Source organism: Micromys minutus, assembly GCF_963924665.1.
Source record: "Micromys minutus genome assembly, chromosome: 5".
Classification (NCBI taxonomy): domain Eukaryota; kingdom Metazoa; phylum Chordata; class Mammalia; order Rodentia; family Muridae; genus Micromys; species Micromys minutus.
Genome location: NC_137974.1, coordinates 51654815 through 51678229, shown reverse-complemented (window position 1 = coordinate 51678229; position 23415 = coordinate 51654815). Strand labels below are relative to the sequence as shown.

At 39.5% G+C, this 23415-nt stretch overlaps 1 pseudogene across 1 annotated transcript; it reads right to left on the bottom strand.

Annotated features, from left to right (window-relative positions):
- Positions 1 to 22777: 22777 nt before the first annotated feature.
- On the bottom strand, positions 22778 to 23356 carry LOC308420815 (large ribosomal subunit protein eL19-like; annotated as a pseudogene). Its single transcript has one exon. The product of its transcript is annotated as a large ribosomal subunit protein eL19-like (transcript).
- Between the last annotated feature and the right edge of the window lie 59 nt (positions 23357 to 23415).

The following is a 23415-nucleotide window of genomic DNA, read 5'->3' as shown; positions in this document are numbered from 1 at the left end:
TGTATCTCTCTCAGCTTCTGCAGCGCCATGCCTGCCTGGCTCTTGCCATGCATCTTGCTATGATGATAAGGGACTGACCCTCAGAACCTGTATGTCAGCCCTGAATAAATGTGGCCCTTCTACAATTTGCCTTTGTCACAGTGATTCTTTACAGCAACAATGGAAATCCTAACTAAGACAATCAGAGAAATGAAAATTACAGCTACATCTATATTTCACAGTACTCAGGGCATAATGGCTAAGATTAAAAAAAGAACCATTGAATAAATACAGATGTTAACAAATGCTTGCATGGATATGTGGACACAGGAATCGTTACTAAATATTGGTGGGAATGAAAATAACATTGCCACTAAGGCCATCATATGGAGGTTCCTTAAATAGAAATACTACATGACTCTTGGCACGTGTCTTAATGAGCAAATCTCCTACAGATATACTTACTGTTCTCTTCACAACAGCCAGGCATCAGAATTCACTTAGTAGATGTGTAACAAGTGGTGTATGAAAATGTGGTAATTTACATGGTAGAATATTATTCAGCTTTTAAGAAAAACAAAACCATGAATTTCACAGGTGAATGGATAAAACTGGGAACAATCATTCTGAGTAAGGTAATCTAGAAACAGACAAAAGTGACATCTTTTTCTCATTTGTAGATATTATCTTTGGATTTTCAGATATGTGTGTTTCATTTGGAATATCCACAGAGGTCATTAAATTATCAGAGGTGCATAAGGTGAGCTTTCAAAGGAGGAAGGTACAACCCAGGAATATCTGCAGTGAAAGGAAAATAATGGGGCAGAAAGGTAGAATGGTCTTAGTAATCTAAACTTAGAAGTGCATGATAGATGAAGGAATATGGAGAGAGATAAATAACATTTAAGACTCTTTGCAAAGGTCATATAAAAACTCACTACTCACTAAAGCAGTCTTTATAAAATATTAACATATACAAGGCAATATGCCAAAAGAAATGGGTTACCTCTATTCGAGTTGGTAGTCAGCCAGATTCCATAGGTCCGTTAAAATTTCAGGCTGTTGCTATTGCTCTTGGTCATCTTCAAGAACTTGATGGTAAAACCTACAGCTGAGGATTCCACATAAGTCCTAAGTGGTGAATCACTGGATCTTGGACGAATCTGAAATCTGCATCCCTACTGTTGATATTTCATGGCACTGGAATGATCCAATAAATCCAGTTGAATAAAATAATCCTTACTCATATCTGTGAAATCTGTGATCTGGGAATTCAGGCCCATTGGTGCAATGGTGGCACACATGTCTTAGTTTTACCATCGGCTTTCTGATTTGATTTAAGGCCCGATCACTCCACAAGATAAAATCTATACCTGACAGCATTGTTAGAGATAAGAACGTATGACTAGGCAGGCTAGGACCTAGGGGATAATTTACTACTTTGCTCTGCTAAAGCAAACAGTATTAAGCTAACTTTTAATGGGTTCTTATTATACCAGTAAATTTATGCATCTCTCAATCACCATAGAGAAAGTTTCTTTTGCTGTTAGTGTCAGTTAACGTAGAAGCCTACTGTATCTGTACCCAATCAATCTATTCAATTTGATCCCTCCGGCCCCAATGTTCTGGGTTCTTGAATGAAATACGTATAGACACATACAGTCTCTATAATTTGACATGCCAAAAACAGCTCAATGGCTGGGGGTCACTTCCTAACTTCCACATGGTTAATTCACTTCTCTTAATATTCTCAAATTGTTACTTATTGAAATTTGTATTCTAACTTTGCTGCTCTAGACCCATTCTGGGGGCCCTGTTGTGGCTGCTCTTCCCTGACTCCTAGGTGGTGGCTATGTTCTCTGTCCTGCACATTCACAGGCATGGTTTCTCTTCACCTCTACCTTGTTCTCCCATGGGAACTCTCACTTTTCCTTCTTTAGTCCCTACCTTGAGAATTCTAAGATCCTGCCTCTGTCAGTCCTGGTCAGCCATTGGCTGGTGGCATCTCTGTTTATCAATCAGAGCCAACTAGGGGCAGGGCCTCTCAGCGGTACATGTAGGACCTTGCAAACAGGTTTGGGGGGAACATAATTAGCATGAGAATACAAGCACAGCCCACAGTTATTCTAGGTTCCTACAGAAGCAGTTTGGGTAATTCTTAACTCCAAATTCAACATCAATACTATACTCTTCCCTCTACAGCAGCTGCCTCCTGAAAATGCCTCTTCCGCCTCAGCTGCTGCTCCCCTTTGAGGAAGCCAGGCTAGCTCCCAGGGAATAGAGGGGACCTTATTTGCAAAATTTAGGACTATGTGTTTACAGTTGAGTAGCATTTCACTGTGTACATGTACCACATTTTTTTTTTTTTTTTTGAGATCATCTTGGTAAAGATTTAATTAATTATTTTTTATTTTCAAAATCACTTAGACATATAACATTATAAATTATTCATTCACCATTTAAGGCAGAATTGTCTGCTTTCTTTCACTTGATATATCACACTTTTTTTTCTCTTTCTAGTTGATTAAAAAAATAAAAATACATGTACAGATTTTTTAAAGGCATTATGGCATAACACTATTTGAATATATTTTTGTCAGTACTTAATTCTTTTAGAAGTTTGATAGTATGCATTGAAATCTACTAGTTACCATAAGCATAAAGTACATGTAGAACAGAAGTTAACAAGGAATCAGTCAGAGTTTTCTTGGTGTGTATAGATTAAACATAATGATTTTTGAATACCAATAATTGCCTCAGAGCTATATTCTTAGCTCTTGGATTATTAATGATTTAACATCCAGGAGCACATTTTTTTTATCCATTCAACAGCTGATAGAAATTTTGGTTGATATGACTTTCTATCTATTATGAGTAAAATATGATATAAAAAGTATCTCTACAGTAGATTAAAGTTCTTTGATTATTTGGGCATGAGTGATATCGTTGGGTTATGTTAAGGTAGTTCTATTCATAGTGTTTTTGAGAAGCTTATAGAATGATTTCTTAGTGATTGTACTAGTTTATACCCCCACCAACAGTGTAGACAATTGCTCCTTTCTGTACATTCACAGCAGTATTGCTAGTCACATGTATTCCTGATTGTAACCATTCTTCCTCGAATGTGATAGAAGTTTTTTTTTTTTTTTTTTTTTGACACCAGAAGCAGAGAAAGCTTAGGATTTGGCTGTGATCTTCTCCAGTAAAGTCTTTTTTTTCTTTTTTTCACATGTCCCCTACTCATAGCTGAGGGGGACATGAGAAGAGGTAGATTGCAGACTGTAGTATGAGCTAGGCAGCATTTAAGATCTTTGAGTGGAAGTCTCATGGTTGCTTAGCAACCAGTACTGCTCCTGATCATGAATGAGCAGTGTTGGGAAGGTGGGTCTCCATTTTGCAAATGGAAAGACAGAATTCTTAGGAGCAGAGGCAGCAATGGTCTTTGGGCAGAGCTGAGTGTCCTTATTCTTTCCACATTTGCGGATATAAGCTAGTGTACCTCATCTGGGATTTGCCTTATTCTTATCAGTTCCATACCTGGATTCAGAAAGCAAGTTCCTTTTCTTATTCCCCTCAAATCAAATGACAGTTTGAAAACACAGTGTTCTGAACAGCTTTGGGGCCACTTCCATGTTAATGTAGCCATTTTTTCAGAAGCCAGCCCTACTCCATGACAGTCACAGAGAATGTTCTTTCGACAATGTGGCCTTCTAGAAGGAACTGTATAAACTACAATAAATAAATGCACTTGGAAGCAAGGACACGGTGCAGATGCTGTAGCATATGCATATTATCACTGTGGGAAAGGCAAGGGCACGGAGAGATATTCTGGGTTGTTTCTACATAAACAAAAATGATGAGACATAACAGCAGGTGTATTCCCTTAATGTACTTGTATTTGTTTTCAGTAACCGTAAATGTCACCTCATGTCTTGCTTGCTTTAGAAACTTGCTGTGGAGAAGGCAGAATGTGACTGCAGCCTCGCTTAGGTGTGCGGTGTATTCACTGCAGTGTGCTCATGCTGGGGAGGTAGAAGTGCATAGTAGACACGATTCGGTCCATGCCTTTAATTCTAGGCTGAGGCAGGTGGATCTCTGTGTTCTGGGTCTCTCAGGGCTGTATAGACATGATCTGAAAACAGTAAGAAAGTGTTCATGATGGACTGGTAGTGTGGCTTAGCGTGTAAAGGTGCTTGTCACCAAGCTCGTGACCTGAGTGTGATTTCCAGGATCTACTTGACAGGAAAGTTGTAATTCACAACTTGTCTTTTTACCTCCTCATGAGTGTAGTGGAACACGTGTACACACATGCATACAGTAATGCATAATTGGAAAAAATGCACACCATGGTAAAATACAGGGCTGATAACACCTTTGAGTATTGTTCTATCATTTCATAGGAATGGTCACAGTGAGGAAATGCAGGTTAAACTTGGCCTTTGAGCAGATGCGATCACGAGGTGGTAGATGAAATAGGGTAAAGATTGGGTCTCAGAAAAATGTACTGTAGAGACTGCAAGCTGGTATAACCACTCTGATAATCAGTCTGGCGTTTTCTATTAAATTGGACATAGTAGTGCCTGAGGCTCCAGCTATACCACACCTGGGCATATACACAAAAGATGCTCCAGTATACAACAAGGACACATGTTTCACTCTGTTCATACAGCCTTATTTATTATAGCCGGGAGCAGGATAGAACCCGCATGTCCTTCAACAGAGAAATGGATACAGCAAATGTGGTAATTTACAGAGGAGTACTAATTAGCTATTGAAAACAACGACTTCATAAAATTCTTAGGTAAATGGCTGGATCTAGAAAATATCATCCTGAGTGAGACAACCCAATCACTAAAATATACCCATGGGATGCACTCACTTATAAGTAGGTATTACCCCAATGCTTGGAATACAATTCACAGACCACATATAGTTCAAGAAGGAGGATTACCAAAGTGAAGATGCTTCAGTTTTTTTAAGAATGGGAAACAAAATATTCTCAGGAGAAAATATGGAGTCAAAGCTTGGAGCAGAGACTGAAGGAAAGGCCAACCAGAGACTACACCACCTGGGGATCCAGCCCATATTCAGCTAACAAACCAAAACAATATTGCTGATGCCAAGATGTGCTTGCTGACAGGAGCCTGATATAGCTGTCTCCTGAGAGGCTCTGCCAGATCATGACAAATACAGAAGTGGATGCTCCCAGCCCACCATTGAACTGAGAATGTGGTCCTTAATGGAGGAGTTAGAAAAGAATTGAAGTAATTGAAGTGGTTTGCAACCCCATAAGAACAACAATAGCAACCAACCAGAACTCCCAGGGATTAAACCACTACCAAAGAGTACACATAGAAAGACCCATGGTTCTAGGTGCACATGTAGCAGAGGATTATAATGTTGGGCAAAAATGGGAAGAGAAACCCTCGGTCCTGCCAAGGCTTGATGTCACAAGTAGAGGAAAGTAAGGAAGAAGAGCTGGAAGGGGTTGAGTGAATTGGAGAACAACCTCAGAGAAGCAGGAGGTAGGATAATGTAATTGGGGATATGAAGGGAAATTCAGGAAAGAAAATAACATTTGAAGTTTAAATAAAATATATTCAGTATGAAAGAAAAGAAAAAGGCACTGTATTTGTTGGTTGGTACACGTTTTCTAGCCATTGGTAGGTGTGGAATTAAGGTAATGCTACCAGGCATTATATGTTAAGTCCCAGCACCTTAAGGATATAGAAGTAGTAAAAGAATCACTAAATATCAGGCTTGTCTTTTGGGAGGGCTGTCTTCTGAGTGTGGCCTTTGTTAATCCTCTCACTAGCATCATCTGCACTCAGGAGCTGTGCAGAGAAGAGGATGGATGGGAGAAAGGCTGCTAGAGCCCTGTGTCCAGAAGACAGCTGTGTCCAGTGCTCTCAATGTGCATCTGTGTGCTCATTGTGGTGGGGGGTGAAGAAAAGAAAGGAAGAATGAGGATTGGGAGGAAGTAATGCTTTTTTCTACCTCAGAGTATTTTAGGAGAGAAAACATGACTTTGAAAGGTAGACCTCTGATAGCTTTGGCTTTTGTAAGGCCATGCCACATGGCTTTTGTGGTGGATTTGGTTTATCACTTTTATTATGTTAATTTGGTTTCTGAAATTACAGGAATTCACACATCTGCATGCAGGAAGCTGAGGGGCACTGCTCCTAGTTGGCTTTGATTGGTAAATCGAGTTCCTGGTGGCCAATGGCTTGGCAGGAAGACAGGTGGGCTATTTAGGTTTATAGGGAAGAAACCTAAATGGAGAGGAAGAAAGGCAGAACCATCATGCTCTGGAAACAGAAAGATCAGGTCTGAGAAGTATAGGACAGAGAGACAGCTAACCTGAAAGAGTCAGGGATCATGGCTCAGGAGGGCTGCAGGCCAGGGTAGCCAGGATAGAATATAGTTTTTGGGAAGTGATAATTTAGGAATATTGTATGGGACAGTGTGCTAGCAGGGTGGAGATATGAGATTGGTCCCACTATTAAGCTTTTAGGTTTTATTATTTGTAAGGGTTTGTGTGTGTCTGTGCATACATGTGTCTTTCAGTTGAGAATCCAGAGCATTAAGGTGGGTAGCTAGGAACCATTTACCTCACTAAATGGTTAGTGAGGTATGTTGACTCTTTTCACACAAAAAGTGAGAAGTCCTCCTCATGGTTTTTATTCTCATATCGTTCCTGCTTAGTTCTCTTCAGATTTTGCTATGTGTAGCAGTTCAGTGATGTGTAGACAGATTTGTACCATTGGACTGACCCAGATTTGATAGCTGCAGTTCTAGCTACCCTAGTCTTGGGGCTCTTATCTCATTTCCTTTGTAATCTTTACATAACATGAGAGGTCCCCAATATTCTGTGGGTGAGTATCATCACTAGTTTTTGTACCATTTAAGTTCAATATTGCTTTCTGCCCTATCTCCTTTATCCTCTTGTAATAGTCACTACAAACCTGTTGCTGCTTAAGATATGGCTCCAAAGTGTCTCTTTGCATTAGCATGGCTCTCCAGCTTCCTGAAGCCTTCCTGTAAGTAATTGCTCTGTCTGTCCTCTTTCTGTTGTAATTCTGAAACTGGAGCATGATAGTTATCCTGTGAATGTTTTCACTGCTTCCTTAACCTGCATACCTTTTAGCTAGGTTACTTGGTCAAACTTACCGAATCAACAGTTGGTTTTGATATAATAGCTACCTGTCCATGTAGGTACCTAAGAATGATTGAACAGGGAATAAAACAAAAACAACAACAAAACAAAAAAAATTGGCACAGAGTATCTACCTTCTTCTGCCTTTTTAGTGCTGGGATTAAAGGCATACACCACCATACCAGACAAACATAAATTTTTAATGTGCTGTTTTATATTTTCTAAGGTTTATTCTACTCTTCATTTTATTGAGAACTATGACCTGCTATAGAACTCTCCATGTTTTATTTTTGTTGAACAACATTTTTTCTTTTCTTCTTCTTTTTTTAACTATTGTTTCTTTGTATAGCATCAGCTCTCTTAGGACTTTTACAGTGCTGGTCTCTAATTCAGAAATCTTCCTGCATGTGCCTTCTGAATGCTGGGAATAAAGGTGTGTTCTACAACACTATGCAACTAAAGTGTTCTTAATTTCACATAAGTACGGAAGCACAGGGTGACTCCTCATTTTCACCCATACCCAGAGCAGAACAAGGGTGCTGGCTCTTCACCCATTCCTATAACACCCAGAGGAAGTTTGACTCCCAAGAGATCTGACACACCCAGGATCACTGACGATATGACTCACCTATGATCACAGTGGAGGCCACAACATCTGCCCCAACACCTGGCTTAACTGGGACCCTCCCAGTAACCAGGTAAACAAGAACCCCTTCTTGCCCAGCAAGAGGTACTCACTCCATCCTGTTTACACCTCTACTCAGAGCTCTGGATCCACACCCACTTCTACAACCCTCAGAGAAAGCTTGACTACCCAAAACTCTGACACAACAGGATCTTAGGAGCTTGGAGACATCAAGATCTCAGAATCCCAGGGGCGGCTTGATTTCTAGGATCTCTGCCATACCCAGGATTTCAGACAACAGAATCCCAGAATATCAGGACCAACTGGAATTGCAGGAATTCTGATTCAACCAGACTTACAGGAGTATTAAGCTCCAGTCATAGAGAGCAAGAGCAGTTAGCACTAGAGATATTGAGATGTTGAGAGGCAAGCACAAGACTGTAACAGATCAATGCTACTTAACAATATAAGAACCCAGTTCTCCTGTCAACCAAGCCTTTGATACCCCAACACACCTGGAAAGTAAGATTCAGATAAAAAATCCCATCTCATGACTAAGATGGAGGACTTAATGAAGGAAATAAATAATTCCCTTAAAGAAATACAGGAAAACACAGGTCAAAATGTAGAAGTCATTAAAGAGGAAACACACAAATCTCTTCAAGAAATATAGGAAACACAATCAAACAGGTAAAGAAATTGAACAAACTGTCTAGTATCTAATAATAGAAATATTAAAAAACACATAAAGGGAAACAACCTTGTAGATAGAAAACCGAGTTAAGAGATCAGGAGTTATGTGCAAGCATCACCATCAGAATACAAGAGATGGAAGGGAGAATCTCAGGCATAGAAGATGCTATAGAAGACATTGACACAACAGTGAGAGAAAATTCAAAAAAAAAAAAAAAAAAAAAAAAAAATGCTCCCAACTCAAAACATTCCAGAAATCGGGAACACAATAAAAAGACCAAACCTTGGAATAATAGGTACAGAAGAGAGTGAAGACACCCAACTCAAAGGGCCAGTTATCATCTTTAACACAATTGCAGAAGACATCTTCACTAAGCTAAAGAAAGAAATGCCTATAAATATACAAGGAGGTTACAGAACACCAAACAGATTGGAGCAGAAAAGAAATTACTCCAATCACATTATCATCAACACACCAAATTCACAGAACAAAGAATAGTAAAAGCTATAAGAGAAAAAGGTCAAGTTAAATATAAAGGCAGACCTATCAGAATTGCATCAGAATTTGCAATATAGACTCTAAAAATCCAAATCTTAGGCAGATGTCATACAGACCTTAAGTGAACAAAAATGCCAGCCCAGGCTACTATGCCCTCCCCCAAACTCTCAATTACTATAAATGGAGAAACCAAGATATTTTATGACAAAACAAAATGTAAACACTATGTTTTCACAAATAAACGGCTACAAAGGATAATAGAAGGGTAGCTCTAACACAAGGAGGAAAACTACACCCAAGAAACAGCAAGAAAATAATATTCTCACAACAAACTAAGAAGAAGAGAACCATACAAACATAATTTCATCCTTAACAACAAAACTGGTGGGAAGGAACAGTCATTGGTCCTTAATATCTCTCAACATCAGTGGACTCAATTATCCAATACAAAGGCATAGACTTAACAGGCAGAATATGTAAAAAGGACCCAGCATTTTCTTGCATACAGGATACACACACCAGTAACAAAGACAAACACTACCTCAGAATAAAAGACTGGAAAAAAATTTCCAAGCAATTGGTACCAAGAAACAAGCTGGAGAAGTCATTCTAATATCCAATAAAATATACTTTCAACCAAAAGTTATCAAAAGAAATGAGGAAGGACACTTCATACTCATCAGAGGAAAAACACCCCAAGATGAAGTCTCATTTGTGGACATTTATATACCAAATATAAGACACCAACATTCATAAAAACCTTTACTAAAGCTCAAAGCACACATTACACCTCACAGAATAATAATGGGAGACTTTAATGCCCCACTCTCATCAATGGACTGATCATGTAAACAGCAACTAAACAAAGACACAGTCAAACCAACAAAAGTTAAAAACCAAATGGATTTAGCAGATATCTATAGAATATTTTATCCTAGGAAAAAAGAACCGAATGGTACCTTCCCCAAAATTGACCACAGAACCGGTCAAAAAACAGGCCTTAGCAGATACAAAATGATTGAAATAATCTCACGCACTTTATCAGATCACCATAGACTTAGTCTGGTCTTCAATAATGACAAAATCATCAGAAAGCCTAAATACATGGAAGCCAGATAATTCTCTACTCAATGATAACTTGGTCATAGAAGACAGAAAAAAATACATTAGTTTTTAGAATTTAATGAAAACGAAGGCATAGCATACCCAAATTATGGGACACAGTGAAAGCAATGCTAAGAGGAAAACTCATAGCTCTGAGTGCCACTAAAAAGAAACTGGAGAAATCATTCACTGAAACTTAGCAGCACATCTGAATGTTACAGAACAAAAAGAAGCTAATATACCCAAGATGAGTACACAGCAAGAAATAATCAAACACAGGGCTGAAATCAACCAAGTAGGAACAAACAAGCAAACAAGCAAACAAACTATTCAAAGGATCAACAAAACCACGAACTGGTTCTTTGAGAAAATCAACAAGATTAATATACCCTCAACCAGACTAACCAGAGGGCACAGAGATAGTATTCAAATTAACAAAATCAGAAATGAAAAGGAAGACATAACAACAGAACCTTAAGTAATTAAGAAAATCATCAGATCCTAGTACAACGTTTATACTCAACAAAACTGGGCCATCTAGATGAGATTGATGATTTTCTAGACAGATAACCACATTCCAAAGTTAAATCAGGATCAGAAATAAACATCTAAATAGTTCTATAACCCCTTAGGAAACAGAAGCAGTCATTTCAAGTCTCCCAACTAAAAAATTCCTGGTATGGTTTTAGTGCAGAATGCTATAAGACTTACAAAGAAGATCTAATACCAAATATTCTCAAATTATTCCATAAAATATAAACAGCAAGAACAGTATCCAATACTTTCTATGAAGCCACAGTTACACTGATACCTACACCACACAAAGACCCAACAAAGAGAATTTTATAAATTTTTCTCATAAATATTGATGCAAGAATACTCAATAAAATTCTCCCAAAATGAATCCAAGAACACATCAAAATGACCCTGACATGATGAACACACTCCTGAAGAACATCATCAATGATCTGGCTGACAGGCTGTGGCTGAAATCCTGAAGGATCTCGTCCTCCTCAGAATGCTGCTTGGAGCTGCCTATGGGAGCCATTGGTAAGGTGAAGACAGGAGTCCCAGAGCAAGGAGACTGGGAAGGCCCCAAAGGCTGCATGTATGTCTGTTCCATGAGAGCACTTCTATAGCTAATAAACAACATTAGCAAAGGAGTTGGATACAAAATTAACTCAAATCAATAGCCTTACCCTATTCAAAGGATAAATAGACTGAGAAGGAAATTAAGGAAAAAAAAAAAACACCTTTCACAAAAGTCACAAATAATATAAAATATATTGCTGTGACTCTAATCAAGCAAGTGAAAGATCTGTATGACAAACACTTCAAGTCTCCAAAGAATGATATTGAAGAAGACTTTAGAAGATTGTAAGATCTCTTCTGCTTCTGAATCAGCAGGATTAACATAGTAAACATGGTCATTTTACAAAAATAAACAATCTATAGATTCACTGCATCAAAAATTTCAACTAAATTCCATTGGGAGCCGAACTCCACACTATGCCACACAATATTCTCATTCCATTTACCCTGCATGAGAGCAAGATGTCAGGAGCCCGAGCCCCACACAATGACCTCCTCATCCCATTCCCCCTACATGAGAGCATGGACTTTTCCCAGGGCCCTGGTATTTACACAAGAATTAACTATACTCCGGAGTTCCTCAGTCCCAGGCCCTTGGTGCTTACACAAGATAAGTTACAACTCCTAATGACTGTGAATTCCAGAGCTCTGCAATCAATGGTGCCCAGGTGTCCCGAGAAGGCAGTTTAGCCCTAAATCTACTAGCTAACAACTGACAAGATAACTCTGTCTGTGTCCTCACCCTGCATTCTATCCCCTTGTATAAAAGAAAGAACCTGTGACAATTAAATGAAACCTTGACAACAGAACCTTGCTTGGTCTTCTTTCTCCCCCACCTCCTCCTTGACCCTCAGGTAGTGCCTCTTTGGGACCCTAAATAACTGGACCTGTTGGACAGGCCAACATTCTTCACAGGTATAAAAAGAACATGAGTATTGTATTGAGAACTTTTGCATTTATGTTCATAAAGGATATTGGTCTATAGTCTTCTTTTTTTGAATCTTTGTGTGGTTTAAGTATTGATAAAGCAGTCTCAAAAATTTTGCTTTGGTTTCTATTTTGTGGAATAATTTGAACAGTATAGGTATTAATTTTTTGAAGGTTTTTTAAGTTTTTTTTTTTTTTTTTTTTTTTTTTTTTTTTTTTTTGCACAATGTCTGGCTATGGGTCTCTGCATCTCTTTTTATCTACTTCTGGAGGAAGCCTCTTGGTGATGACTGGATAAAACACTGGTCTACAGAGTATAGCAGAATATTATTAGGAGTTTTTTTTTTTTTTTTTTTTTTTTTTTTTCTCAAACTACTTTCTGGTTCTTGGTCATCCAAGAAGTGTTGGGTATGGTTTCCTTCTTGTGCAGTGAGCCTTAAGTGAAATAAGATATTGGTTGGCTACACCCATAAGTTCTGTGTTCCATTATCCTAACATTTGTAGGATTCTCAGATAATAGATGAAAGGTTAGGTCTCTGGATTGGTGTCCACTTTTCTCTTTTTAGTAACTTTTGCAGAGTACCTTTCTGCACCCAAGAGCCAAGAACATTGGCAGCAAGGTTTCATGTAGGCACCAGGTTGTCTTCTCCGTGTTCAGTGAGTCGTTTTAGAATTATCCTAGACATGGGAACTCTTTCACTTTATTGAGAACAACGGTTTTTTTTTGTTTTGTTGTATTTTGTTTTGTTTTTTCTCAGAGACCTGCCTTATTTGGTAATTTCCATTGGATATTCCACAACTGAATGCAATGCAGTCTTACATTGAGAAGCCCTGCCTGGTTGCCAGAGATACCCAGTTGACTCTCCATATTCCACATTTCTATTTTCTACTTTTTTTTGCATTTTATTGGATATTTTATGTATTTACATTTCAAATGTTATCCCCTTTTGCAGATCCCCCACTCCTACTCCCATTCCATTCTTCCTGCTTCTATCTCCTGCCAGTGCCCTGCTGCTGCTGTTTCCCCTCACAGCCCAGATAGGGAAAGGTCTGTGATGGGCTGGTCTCAGTTGATGCACAGTGCTATGGAATGAGTTTTTACCTCATGCTGTGCCCCTTAATACACAGTAGTGGATGAGGTTCCCTCTTCATGGGGTTGGAGGTGCCTACATTTTCAAGATATCTATCTATTCATTGGTGCTCTGCTGTAATGGCTATTATTGCCTCTCAATTTGGTAGAGCAGGAATCCATTCAATCCAAGTGTATTTTTCCCACATCACCACCCTGGCATTCTAATACACTGGAGAAACAAGTCTTCACAGGACCAAGGGCTTCTCCTCCTATTGATGCCATCCTCTGTTACATATGGGGTGGGTGGATGGGTCTGTCCTTCCCTGTGTACGCTTTGATTGGTAATTTAGTCCCTGAGAGCTCTGGGGGGATCTGGTTGGTTGATATTGTTCTTCCTAACGGGTGGCAAATTCCTTCAGCTCCTTCAGTCCTTTAACTTCTCCATGCTCAGTCAGATGGTTAGCTGCAAGCATCCTCATCTGTATTAGTAAGGGTCCAGAAAAGCCTCTCAGGAAACATCCATATCAGGTTCTTGTCAGCAAGTACCTCCTGGCATCAGCAATAGTGACTGGGTTTGGTGACTGCATATGGGATGGATCCCCAAGTGGTGCAGTCTCTGGATGTGCTCCACACTTTGTCTCTGTATTTCCTCCCTTGAGTCTTTTGTTCCACCTTCTATGAAGGACTGAAACATCCACATTCTTGTCTTTCTTCTTCTCAAGTGTCATGTGGTCTGTGAGTTGTGTGCACAGTATTGACAGAGGAAGTACTTTCTTCCTGTGTGCAGCATCACGTGTCTCCGGACATCCTTCTGAGTGTGGAGCCTGCGCCTGATGCTTTTACTCTTTCATGGCCTGTATGACCTGCCTGTGTGAGATTTCAGGCACTCTAGGAGCATACCTGTGATTCCAAAGTCTGCAAACACACCTTGTAGATGAGGTTGCCACTGCTGGCAGCATGCAAGGCCAAGTGTCATTTAAAGCCATGCTTGGTGCTGTAGCTCTTGCCACACTATTTGAATTTAAAGGTCTCTTTGTTGGGGTCCTGTGTGTGGAGGTGGTTCTGCAGATGGTCTTTCAGGTGAAATATTTTCTCACAATAATTACACGCGTGTGTTTTCTCAGGAGATTGAACAGCGATGTGCTTCTGGCAAAGAACCAGGAACAACAGTGACCATCACAGCCTAAGCCAGGCCTTCTCATTATACGCCCGGGATCTATTCAACTCCACTAAGTGATATAGCTACAGGTGGTTTCTCAGGTTCCATGTGGTCGGAAAAGAAAGTGAAAGGGTACTAATTAGTGATGGAAAAGCCCCAGACTTTGACCTTAACTAGTTCCATTAACCCTTTGTGGAAGAGAGCAGAGTTCAGCTCTTCTCATTTTGGTTAATCACAGGGCTTTAACCACCTCCATTCGGCCTGTCTGCTGCCTTTACTCTGCCCGCAGGGTAAATATATATATATATTTTTCATATTTCAGGTTGGACGCGGTAGGCCTGGAGATTATTGTCCTTTTGCCTCTTTCCAGCACCCATTGTAGTATATGTGCTGCCCCTGCAGCTCAACGTGCAGCAGCTGCACCCCCGTTTCAAAGAGTCCTCATTAGAATCACCTTCATAAAATGTAATAGGCTTCCACTGCACTAAGTTTCAAAACAAAACAAAACAAAACAAACAAAAAAACCTCCTAAATGCTTCCAAATTCCAATCTTCTCTCCAAGCACTTTGTCTCTCATTCTGATCAATTCTGACCAGTTCCCCTGCCCCTGCCCCTGAATCTCCCATCCACATCTGATACCATCTGCACCTGCTCCACATGTAAAACGTGTTTTATTTTTCTCTCCCATGAACATCCACATGTGCTCTTTCTAGGTCTCTGTGCTTAACCTAACTACTCCAGGTCTAAAAACGTTAGCTCGATTTCTTTTATGGCTAATGTCCACTTATAAATGAATAAATATCATATTTATATTTTTAGTTTTGGTTATGCCAATCAGCATGATTTTTTTAGTTCTATGCACTTTCCTGAAAATTTCATGGTGCAATTGTATAAATGTACCCCATTTAAAAAATCTAGTCTTTGATCAAGTTACATCTAGGTAGTTTCAGGTTTCTGGCTTGACCTAGGGGTAGCATCTCAATTGGGGGCTGATTGTTGAAAACACTCCTGCTTGGTCTGTTTTGCCTTTCACAAAACAGGGCTCATCCATGTCTCCCATTTCATGTAGATGTTCCTGATAACATCTCTGAAAATCTTCAGGATTGACTTTCCAGGATACTTGCAACATGCTGGAAAAGAAGCACCCCTTCTTTGTCTAAAGGGCATTTATTTTTTGTGGCATTCTCGTGGATCAATGACACAGATGGAGGATAGCTTCCAAGTTGGACCACTCATAACTGCACAAAATTTCCACATGAGTTACATAGTGGCCATCTTAGAAAATGAACACATAACAAATATACTCCAGAATTCCTCTGAAAGAAGACACAACACACAAAACCACCAGTGGACAAGTCCGTATGGGAAAATGGAACTTTGACCTCTTACAGCCAGTCAACCTCATCATCTCTCAGCATCTGCATTACCCTCTCAAACACATGAGACATTCAGTGATAGACAGGGCTGTCATATCTGGACTCTCCAATATTCTATATGTCAAAGGGTACCTTAGTAATACACTACTGCAGAGGATTATATCATTAGGTTGTGACCTCTCTTTGAATTGCTTGACTGTGGGAAATGAAAGCTTTCACAGTCTGGCTTTTGAGTCTGTGGAATACTAGGTTGGAATGACTTAGTCTAAGTACCCACAAGCAGAGAAAATGAGTTACATAAGAGACCATTCCTTCTCAAAAGCTTTATAACCTTACCCAATAAGATGAAATTTGGTTCCTGGAAATATACCCATTGCATCCCAAAAGATATAATAGGTATCCATTCCAATATGACATAACATTTAGCTCAATAATGCTAAGGCTATCAGCGACTGGCCATTTGCTCAGGAGAGCACATGACACTTCCCTGCCTCCTTTAGTCTGCAGATCTTTTATTTAGATGCTAGCACCTGCCAAAATACATCTCTCTCTCTCTCTCTCTCTCTCTCTCTCTCTCTCTCTCTCTCTCTCTGTGTGTGTGTGTGTGTGTGTGTAGGACATAAATGTGCACACATACATATTGTGCTTGGAGGGTCAGTCTTGGATAACTTGCCAAATGATGCCCAATATGGGATGTGAGATATTCTCTATGTCTGACCATGGCCTTGAAACAGAATAATGAATGAGAGTTGTGTGTGATGGTCAATATGTAAACATGTTGCTGGTGTACCACTATACGCCACTGAGCTGATGCTGAGATTGTAATGGCACACAAAAAAGGTCCTATAGAAGAGTAGATGCCATTGGTGAACAGCACACAACTCAACTCTTCAAGAACTGCCTTGACAGAGACCATGTGAAGAATGCTGCTGTGAGTTACTGGAAAAGACCCTTTGCTTCTGGGTATTTTCAGCCCTTATGCACATTCTTATATATCAACCTGGAATGAGTTCATAATAAAATAGGCTCTGAGAAGATGTATACTAGTGTGTACACATGTGAAACGAGGTACAGGGAAAGGACAGTATTGACAGGAGACACAGAAGCCCACTGTGCTAGGCCTACTTGTTTATAAACAGTGTATTCTATTTTTTATGCTTGCATTTTTAAATTAGAGATTTTGATATACAGTTTTCCATCTGATATTATGTCTCAGGAGCACCAACGTTTACTATTGATGGTGATGTGGAACAGAATTTGAAACTCTTCCTCATAAATATGCACGGTCTCACAGCCACCAAGTTTCTTCCCAACCCCTGATCCATTCACTGAAGGCAGGTTGGACCTCCTCATTTGCTGCTCCCTCCACTTGGCTGTTGGTTTGACAGGCCATCTTCTCTGAAGGCTTTGGCCCTTCACATGGCCTGACTATTCTACAAGGCAGACAGAATGCATTCCTGCAGGTGGTGATCCCCTGGCTGCTCTGTACCCAGGACTCCTTCATATCTCTGCTTTCCCCAAATGGACCACAGTCAACAGTCTCCATGAGGTGTTCAAGTAACTACATGGGAGACCTGGTCATTAGTATGTACAAAGAACCTGGAGCAGAGCAGAGATGTTGTGGAAGGATAAGACTCTCCTTGGGTTGGGTGGTCTGGACTTCATTTTGGAGTAGGAGAAAAAGTTGAGAAAAGTTAAAGAAAGGGAACATATGATAGAGATGGGGAATGCAGCTCAAAAAATGCACAAAATCATAGAAAACAAACAGGTCTTGTCTTCTCCCTCAGGAGCACTTTTGTGTGACAAGAGTTTGACTGTGACAAGCAAGAACCAGATACATAATTAATTCACCCCAGAAACAGTTACCACAATAGACCAAAAAAAAAAAAATCATTAACCAATGTCCAATATGGTGCAACAATGACTGTTGGGGGGTGCTTAGTAACCTTGTAGATGAGTGGTTATACCTATCTAGGATAAGTCAACAATAGCAGGATAACTATAAAACACACAGCAGCTCTTTTGAAAGATTTGGAAACATCAACCTTGATTATCACTGAGAAGATTGCATAGAGATCTACATGCAGAATATCTTGCTCCTGCAGTTTGCTGGGTATTCTGAATCAGCAAGTGTTTTTTTTCCAGTTATAGTACTGCCCAGGGGTCCAGTAGATTCAGTTTTCTGCTTTCCAGGGCCTCTGAACTTTTCTTTACCTACCCCTCCAGCTTCCTTAATGGTAGCATCTGTTTCACATTGGTAGGAATGTTGCATTTCTGAAGACTAGACAGAATGTCAGTTGTCAATGCAATGGGTTTTTAGTCCCACTAGGCCTAATATGGAGAGCATTTGTGGCACCTGAATTTTTACTTCACCGGGACAATCAGAAGCTGATCAATACAGGAATCTGACTCTGGTCCTATTCTCTGGAAACTGGCCCAAATTAACATTTGCGCTTGCAGCTCAGGGATGAACACTTAGAGCTGTAGCTCAGGGAAAGACTTTTACACTTTTAGTTCAGGGCAGGTTCATCAGATGTAGGTGTGGCAATCATTTTTTCTCTTGGAATCCCCCTTTGTCCCTGATTTTCACACCTGGACTTCAGAAAGATGTTTACAGGATTTTTGATTGTTAACTTGCTTGTTTCCTGACTCTGAACTGATGTTATCTTTCTGCATGTAATTAAAGTGGTTTAAAAGAGGGCTACATAAAAAAAAGGCTTCACATCAGCCTCAAGACTGGCCCTTGACTGTCTCTTTTTTTCTTTTAATTTTCGCTCCTGTTCTGAGGAACCTGTTGTTTGACCCAAGCTGGTCTCAGACAGCTTAAGACAATTAGTTTGTTGTAGATGAACAACCTTAGCACAGGAAATGGTTAGTGTGTGGTCAGAAACTCCTTGTCCTAAGTCAGGGCCTCTGCTCTAACATAGCCTCATTAGGCCAAATATCAACGTTAGGACAGTGAGACTCAAGTAGTACAAACCCAGTGAAATCAGTATGTAGGTGGAGTATACTAGAGCATTCTAGGCTATGCAGATGTGCACTCTTTTCTGATCTTTCTTGACATCTTAAAACACAAGTAAAGGATTCTTGTGATCAAGATACATGCATGGAAAACTAAACAAGCAGAGTAAAGTGACGTCTATGGAGACCTGGACTCTGCAAAGCCTAACTAACAGCTGTATGTCCCCTAAAGTTTCCTGCCTAATTTTCACCTGTGCATAGAATCTTTGTAAATTACCAGATTAGGCATCTTTAGATAACACCAAGTTGTGGGAAAAGGAGGAACACAGCTGTCTGCAGGCATCACACATGGTCCTTCCAGACAATGCTAGCAGAATGGGAAACACATTCAGGCAGATGCTTCAAGTGGAAAACCAGTTTAGAAAAGAGACTGTCAACACAGGAGGCCAAGGCCTAGAGAAGTAACATTAATACTGCAGTCAAAACACCCAGGCCTTGGAAATGCCACACTTATTCTTCTGGCTATCCATTTTACATCTCACATCTCACCTCATCCCATACATACCACACAGAAGTTCAGATTCATGAGAAGATCTCCTATAGACAGAATAAATAAACAAAAGGAGAAAACATGCAGGAACTCTTCATATATGAGAGCCAATGATAAAGAGCAAACAAAGAGCAAGAAGGCCACGTGGAGGGGGCGGCAAATTACTAACAGTGGACGTGGTCATATTCATGTGAAAATGTTCCTTTAAGTACACTGAACCAAAAGCTAATGCACAGTCAGAAAAAATATCCCAAATGAGCAAAGATGTAATTTATAAAGTGTGACTGAGAATTACACTTCTCTCCCAGTACATTAGGATTGAAAATACTGTTAACAATGCCAAATACACTAACATGCATGTAAATATATTGTATTAAGACATAATTATCTCCTTTGACAGGAATTGGAGAGCAGTCAGTAGCTCAGTGGTAGAGCATTTGACATAGGATGTCTTAGGTTCAACCCCAACACTGCCAAAATGGAAAATGGGATAGAGTAGTGGCAAAATTTCTTTCCTAAATGTTTAGAGAAATTTACCATTGATCCTGTATAGTAGTCAAAGCTAGGCATCTTATTATACACCTGTAATCCCAGCACTCTAGAGGCAGAGGGAGGTGAATGTCTATGAGTTTTAGAGCATCCTGTTATAAGAAGAGAATTCTCAGCCAATCAGGGCTAGTAAATTGGCTTTGAAGGTAAAGGTGGTTGACATGTAGTCTGATGGTCTGAGTTTAATCCCCAAGAATTCACATGGTTGGGGTTATCCCACAAATTATCCTCTGACCACCACAGGTACAAAGTAGCAAATATTGTTTGGTGTGTGTGTATATATATGCATGTATGTGTGCATATTTGTGATTGAGTGTATGTGTGTGTGTGTGTGTGTGTGTGATTTTTTAATAGCAAAGTCGAAGAGGCTTGCACCTGAAGAATGTACACCCAAGGTTGAAAGCTCTTGTCTCCACATTTAAATACTAGCAAAAAGTCTTCATAAACATTAATAGGCACCCACACAGAGATACATATGATGTGTACAAGAAAGTAGCATCGAAAAGCATTGCTTTACATCAGCACTGCAATTCAGGAAACTTTACCACAGTGGGACATCTCAACAAAGTAGAGCTAAGCCTTCTTTTAGTTATTCATGAAAATGAATTCCTGATAATGTCTGTGACTGAAAATCTAGAGGCTAAGTAAAAATATATGAGTTAATCTATTTCTCTAAAAGCAAAGATACCCTTGCAAATAATAATAATACAAAGAAAATACAGAAAATAACAACTCAAACCATTCAAATATTTATAAATTCTCAGTTCAGGAAAAATTCTATTGGTCAATTTATATGTCAAATTATAAAAACAAAATTATAAAGGTTAATAAGCAGTTAATCTTGTTAATTACAAAGGACTCACATAAAACTAGGAAAAGGACACATAACCCAAGAAGAAAATGTGAAGTTTTGTGGACAAGGCCTTTAGAGACAATTGAATCTTTAAGTTACCTTTAAGGGAGAAGGTCAGGCAGTAAAGGGTAGGCAGAAGGGGCTGGAAAGAACAAGTGTCTTGCTTCTGTGATGTATGGGCTGTACAGTTTCTGGAAAACCCATGGTCCCATATGAGTCATTACTCCAGATACTAGGTCTACAGGTGCTTGCCACCATTCCAAGACATCTAAGTGGGCAGAGATGATGTTACCTCAGGAACTCAGACATGTGCATCCTGATCTATCTTTCTAGACATGTATTTGTGTAGATCCTGCTACCTTGTACTGTATTGTAGCACTATGTTGGTTAATATAAACTGAACCATCAATGGCTTGCCCGGTCGGTATTTGCATGATTGCTTAGTGGGTCTTATGAGAATCATCATGTAGCAGAGACTTGGTTTAGTCTCTGAGGCACCAATGAACACATTTTTAATGCTTAATTTATAGAACCTTTCAGGTACAATTCCTAAGACACTTTTAGTGTATGTGTCTTTGTATGATTTTTTGTATGTGTGTGAGTCTGGGTCTCTGTCTGTATGTTTTTGGTCTTAGCTATTTTGTGGGTTCTTCTTTTTCTCACTTTTAATTCCCTTTTCTCTGATGTCACTCCATAATACTAGATAGGCAAACAGGGGTATAGAGTGTAGAGAGATAGAGATCCCTGAATCTACTTTTTCTTGTATTCTCTGATCAAAAGTATTTACAAATTATAACCAATCCCTGTGACCAACCAACTGCCACCAACACACTCACCAACCCTTACATTTATGTACCCTATGAAAAGTTTCTAAAAATGTCACACAGTCATATAAACTATCTGCAGTTGGCAAAACCATACTTCTGCTAGAGCGTGAGGCAAATCATGGTCAGCGGTTTCAGACAGTCTGAAGTATTCTAATATCTCTACACCTGAGTTTAAGATGAATCTCATTTTTATAATATTTCTGGGCATTTTTACTAAGAACACAAAATTTTAGAATTCTTAACAATGTCAGTGTATTTTATTTCAGTACCAATCAAGGAGTCCTGTTGATCCCTGATTAAAGTGTATACATAAGGCTACATCTAGGTAGATCATATACTTTGCTCTCATATTTGAATTATGAGCAAACTAAATTTATTTGCAACCCAACCCACTCAACTTATGAGAAGTGCTTTGGCAATGACCACTTGGGAACTCCTTTATGGATTCTCACAACTGACTCACTCTCTGCCCTTTTTATTTTCTCTCAGTTCTGTGAGCAATTCCATACCCTTTCCAGTTTCTGTTGTACTAGAATAAGGTGATCCATGTTGCCTCTTACCATATAAACTAATACACACACACACACACACACACACACACACACACACACACACACACACACACACAATATTTAAACTGCATTTTAGTCAGAGATCCAGCATTCCTCTCTGTAGATCATTCACACATACCCAAGGCTGCTGAATTTTGCATTCCTCCTGAAACTTCATCTGGGTTATACCTAGGTTAAATGTTAACTTAGAACAAACAAATTGTTAACAGTGGAACCTGCTGAACTATTTAGAGTTTGAACATTCAGCTTCCTTTATACATGATGAAATACAGATGTGACTCTCTAATATAGAGTAAAAAATTGTCCCTAAGTATTACCATCAATGCTATTTATTATCAAAGAACTCTAATAATTACTCATTTGCTTCCATGTACCTATGTGAAATATATTAGAGCTACACAAATGCAAGACCCACAAGAGCATAGTTAAATGCAATCTTAATAACCTTTGCAAGATAGTCAATATAGCACTTGTGTATTGTACACATCCACATCACTTTATAACACACACACATACACACACACACACACACACACACACACACACACACAAACACTCAAAGAGAGAAAAAGATGGAGCAAATACTACCTTTAAAAAGCAGAATTTTAAAAAATGACATATTATGATCATAATATCTTAAAGTGATGGTACCATATCTCTGCTTGAGATCCTTTTTCTTTCTTTCTTCGTCTTTTTTTATTTCATTGACTGATACATGTGAGGCCATGGGCAGATCCATATGAGGCCACGGGCAGACCACTATGTACAAACATGAGGGAAGCTTTATTTCTCAGTCTCTTTCTTTTTGGACAATCTTGATCTCTTCCTTCTTGGCCTGAAGGAGCTCCTCCTGGTGCTTTCATGCTTCCTAAGTCTTAGACCTGCAAACCTCAGCCTGGTCAGCCAGTAGTTTCTTGCGGGCCTTGTCTGCCTTCAGTTTGTGGATATGCTGTATGAGAATCTGCTTGTCTTTTAAAACATTACCTTTGACCTTCAGGTACAGACTGTGATACATATGGTGGTCAATCTTAGATTCCTGCTGTCTTCTGAGAAGCTAGCACAAGATCCTCATCCTTCTCACCCAGGTCACCTCGGGCATGCAAGCGTTGGCAGTACCCTTTCCCTTCCCTACATACATATACCTGCCCTTCCATCGGGCCAAGGTGTTTTTCTGGCGATGAGCCTGGGAATGGACAGTCACAGGCTTCTGGATGATCAGCCCATCTTTAATCAGCTTCCTGATCTGCTGAAGGGAGTTGGCATTGGAGATTTCATTGGTTTCATTGGGTCCAACCAGACCTCCTTTTTACCACACTAGAGGACACTAGAGGCAAACCTTTTTGATAGCCTGAGCATACTCATGTCTGTGGATGCAGCAGTGAAAGGCAAGATATTATTTGAAGATTATTCAGTATCTATCA